This window comes from Camelus dromedarius, chromosome 21 (assembly GCF_036321535.1).
Source record: "Camelus dromedarius isolate mCamDro1 chromosome 21, mCamDro1.pat, whole genome shotgun sequence".
In the NCBI taxonomy this organism is placed as follows: Eukaryota; Metazoa; Chordata; class Mammalia; order Artiodactyla; family Camelidae; genus Camelus; species Camelus dromedarius.
Genome location: NC_087456.1, coordinates 8,495,395 through 8,500,308, shown reverse-complemented (window position 1 = coordinate 8,500,308; position 4,914 = coordinate 8,495,395).

Here is a 4,914-nt window from a genome sequence, read left to right as displayed (position 1 = left end):
ATGCTTGCTTCCATTATGTTTGTTAACATTCTGCTGGCCAAGTCATACAGCCTCCCTCAGCATCAGTGGAGTGGGGAAGTTCATTATGCCTCTTATAGCGGGAGGTACTGAAAAGCCACCTAGCAAAGGGTGTCCAGGTAAAGTCTGTGAAATGGAAGGGGTGAGGAGTTACGACATTAATACAGTCTACAGGAGAATGAAACAAAAACGAAAATCCACTTTTAAAAATTTACCGCCTCTCTGACAGGTGTTCCCAGCATCCCTCTCTGACGAGGGGCATCCTCTCCTCTGAGGGTGTTCCCGTCATTCTTCTCTGACAGCCTGTTCTCAGCATTCCTTTCTCTGATGGCATGTTCCCTGCAATCTTCTCTCTGACAGGTGTTCCCAGGTTCCCAGCAGGACACAGCCAGCCCCATACAGGCACCACCTTCTTCTAGCGCCTTCTTCTAAATAACGATCAACTTTTCAGTTCAAAGGTCTTTTCCAGGGCAGCTCAGTCTCTGGTTTCCTCCTTAAAATGACTCTCAACATGTAAATCTACAATAATCTCAAAATAAAAACTTTAATTTAAAAAATAGAGTATTTGTTAAATATGTACATGTTGAAACGTATCAAATTTAGTATTTATCTAAAGGATATTGGATATGCTCTGATGCACTATGCAGAATTTGTTATTGCTTCACTGTATCTAGCAACTTTTATAAATTGTATTTTAAGGTGTTAAATACACATTGGGAATCTTCAACTAAAAAGTAAAATAATAATAAAAAAAAAAAGGAGTGTTCAGAAATTTTGAGGGAGAAGTCCCTACTTGCTGGTATATTAAGACAGGCTATCTTTTTTAAAAAATTGCAAATCACAAATGCAAAATGTGAAAAAATGGAATGTTAGAAGAGACTGCCAATAGAAGTCAACATTTACACAAGAATTCACTATGGATGAGATTCTTTTTAATAAAAAACTACGATAAAAACACCAAAATAAATATTTGGGGGAAATTAATGAAGGATAAACATGCATTCATAACTAAACTAAAACAACAGTCAGATGCAAAGCCCAGACTGTCAAATATGAAACAACTAGAAATCTTAGAAGTGGACAATGTAGTCATTTAAAATTGCAATTTCAATTAATTATATTACCTTTATAGTGGATACAGGTTACGACAGAATCAGTGGGTTGGTAAACCATAATTTATAGAAAAGAAAAAGAAATAGATTAACACAAAAATAATTAAGACTTGTGGAACATTGCATTAGTCACATTTCAGTGCAGAAAACAGAAATCTCTCTGTTTCAAAAAAATAAATAAAGAAGAGCTGGGAAGACCAGAAGTCAGAGAAACATTTTTGGACTGTTAACTCCAAGGCCACATCACTGAAGTCATGATCTGGAGGTCAGATCTATCTTTCACGGTAGATTTTTATTCTCATGAAGTTGATGACTAGATAGAGGAAAGTGGAAAAGAGCCACCACAAACATTTACCTCTGTCTGCGCTTAGCTTTCTGAAAGTAGAAGCAGTAGCAGGAATTTGGACTGTGCCCGAATTCTGACCTCCAAATACTGTAGGACAGCTTTTACACGATAGCCGTAATTTCTCTCCAGACTCTCAGCTTCGATGGAGTCTGAGAAATTCAATCTTTAGTTTTCTGACCTCTTTTTAAAAATAACAACTGTGAAAAGAGGGCTAAGAGAGGAAATATATATATATGTAAATTATATATAAAATAAAAATTATATATAATATGTATGAGGATCAGTTTCTTAAAAAATCCCTGCTGGGATTATAGATTAATGTGTGTAAAAGTGACATCTTAACATTATGCCTTTTAATTCACAAAGTGATATATCATTTGTTTAAGTTTATAATTTCTCTCAGCAAACTTCTAGTTTTCTTTTTTTAAAATTTTTTTCCTACTTTTAAAAATTGAAGTATAGTCAGTTTACACTGTTGGGTCAGTTTCTGGTGTGCAGCATGTTTCAGTCATACACATATATACATAGATTCCTTTTCATATTCTTTTTCATCATAGGTTACTACAAGATATTGAATACAGTTCCCTGTGCTATACAATAGAAATTTGTTGTTTATTTTATATATAGTAGTTAATATCTTCAGATCTTGGACTCCCAACTTATCCCTTTTCCCCACAACCATAAATTTGTTTTCTATGTCTGTGAGTCTGTTTCTGTTTTGTAAATAAGTTAATTTGTGCCGTTTTTGTAGATTCCACATATAAGTGATATCATATGGTATTTTTCTTTCTCTTTCTGGCTTACTTTACTTAGTTTGACAATCTCCAGGTCCATCCATGTTGCTGCAAATGGCATTTTAGTCTTTTTAATGGCTGAGTAGTAAGTATTCCACTGTATAAATATACCACATCTTTATCCAATCATCTGTCGATGGACATTTAGGTTGTTTCCATAAATAATGCTGCTATGAACACTGGGGTGCATGTATCCTTTTGAATTATAGTGTTCTCTGGATATATGCCCAGGAGTGGGACTGCTGGATCACATAGTAAGTCTATTTTTTAATTGTTTAAGAAATCTCCATGCTGTTTTCTGTAATGGCTGCATCAAGCTACATTCCCACCAACAGTGTTGGAGGGTTCTTCATTCTCCATACCCTCTCCAGCATTTATTATTTGTAGACTTTTTAATGATGACCATTCTGACAGGTGTGAGGTTGGAACCCTTAATTTCTGATGCCACAAGATGGTCCAGACTTATACTTTTTCTGTCATAGCACTGGAATCAGTCATTTTCTCCAAGCAACTCTGATTTCTTTTATTGGAAAAAGGTATTTAGAAATGTGGATCTGGAATCTCATTGCTTCTAGGCTTTCTGAGCAGACAGATTTTATACATATATTTTATATATATATATATATATATATATATAATTAACACAAATCAGTGTCCAGAAAGTAGGTTGATTGCGATAGAAAGGAAATGAAAAAGGAATGTACAGTGGGTTTAAATTTGCAAACAAATCTCCGGTAAGGCAAAAATCTCTCTCATTGATCTCCCTCACTCCACATATTAGCTGGCCTGGACGTGAAGTTTGTGCCCTATATTTTTCACCATTGCTACTTGTAAACTAATATCCTTCCTTCCTCAACACAAAACTCTTTCCTTCAAATCTCATGTCACAGAATACACCACCCACTCCGTGTCTTCTTTTCTGCGGTGATCTTTAGGTGTCCAGGCCACTCCAAGCTTAATGATTACAATCTAGATTCTTGAGTGCTCACGTCAGCTGGGCCCTTAGCACTGTCCACACTATCCAGTAATTTTATTAAATTTCTCTAGTCCTTTCCTTCTCTTCCTCTCTTCAAACACATAACATCTCCTCGTGTATCTCATTTTCATGATGACCTTGCTTTATAGGTCGCTGAGAAAAAATAGAAGAAATTTGAAGAAAATTTCCAGAAGCCACCACCATGGCAATCTCACCCTACCCGCAACGTGCCCTTAAATGCTACTTCTCTTCCTGTTAGCTCTGAATGATCTGCCCTGTCTGCTTCTCTCTAAGGCCAATCTTTCCACTTGTGAACTGATAAGAATTAAAACTTATTCTGCATGTCCTGTGAAGCTAGCACTACTCTAAGCACGTTATATTTACTCACCCACTTCATTCTCACAGCAATCCTCGACAGATGGAAAACCATTTTCTAGATAGAAACTAAGGTACAGAGAAAGAGGACTTCCTAGAGTCACACAGTGTTAAATGGCAGGACTCCAGAAGTCTGTCTCCAGAATCCATGCTCTTAATCAGCAGCTACACTGCTTCTTGGAATGGAGGCAATTACCTCTCACCTCCTCGGGGACTTTAGAAATTCTCTCCCCTTTCTCTCTTTGCATCATATCCATTCAGCATACAGCTTGATATAATTTTCCCCAAATTTTAAAATAAAACCTCTCTTGATGCCACATTGTCTTCCAGCAAACATCTTATTTCTCTGCCCTGACTTTTCTGCAACATTTCTCAAAAAAGTTGTCTGCATTCACCTGTATTTGCCATCTCCAATTTCTCTCCTCCCAGTCTTCCACTACAGTGGAAGAGCTTTGGTCAAAGCCACCAGTGACCTCCATATTGTAAGCCTGAATGTTGAATATTAGTCTTGATCTTGCTTTCTTCACCTGGGTTCTTTGAGACCTGCTCTCCAACTGATGACTCCCAAATATGCATCTCAAGCTAGACAGCTTCTCGAAGCTCCAGATTTGTATTTTTGATTATTTATACAACATGTCCACTTTGATGTCTAAAAGCACGTCAAACTTATCATGCCTAAAAACAAACTCCTGATCTTTCTGTTTCAAACATCTTCCTTAGCTCAGTAGGTGGCAACTTCCCCCTTACTGTTGTTCAGGCTAAAAATCATGGTGTCATCTTAGCTCCTTTCTTTCTTTTTTAACAGCACACCTAATCGTTTAACAAATCCTGCTAGCCCCAACTTCAAAATCTAACACTACATTTTCCATCACTTATCTCTGAATCCTTACCTCCCTTCCCCAGAAACTATCAGGGTGCTTGGCTTGGAGACTTTGAGATTGTTAGCAATATCTGTCTTTGTTGTCATTTACAGGAATCTCTCCTCCTGGTTTTGCTTTACCTCCCGCCCCACAGTTTAGTCTATGATGAGAGGGTAGGATTTCAGAGAAGAAAAAGCAAGGAAAAGAGTTGTCTTTAAGCTTCATTAAGTCATCTGCTTCCATCTTGTCATGATGTTCCCCTGTGGCAAAGAAGACCAAAATCTGGCTACCTCTTGAAATTGAGAGAGGAAAAGCTATAGGGAAAAGAATTTAATATTTTAATAAATTACCCTACCAGAGTAAAAGAACAATTACTCTTTTAAAGAGAGTATGGGAGACTTGAGAGGGAAGTAGTGGCAGGGGAAGAAAGGAA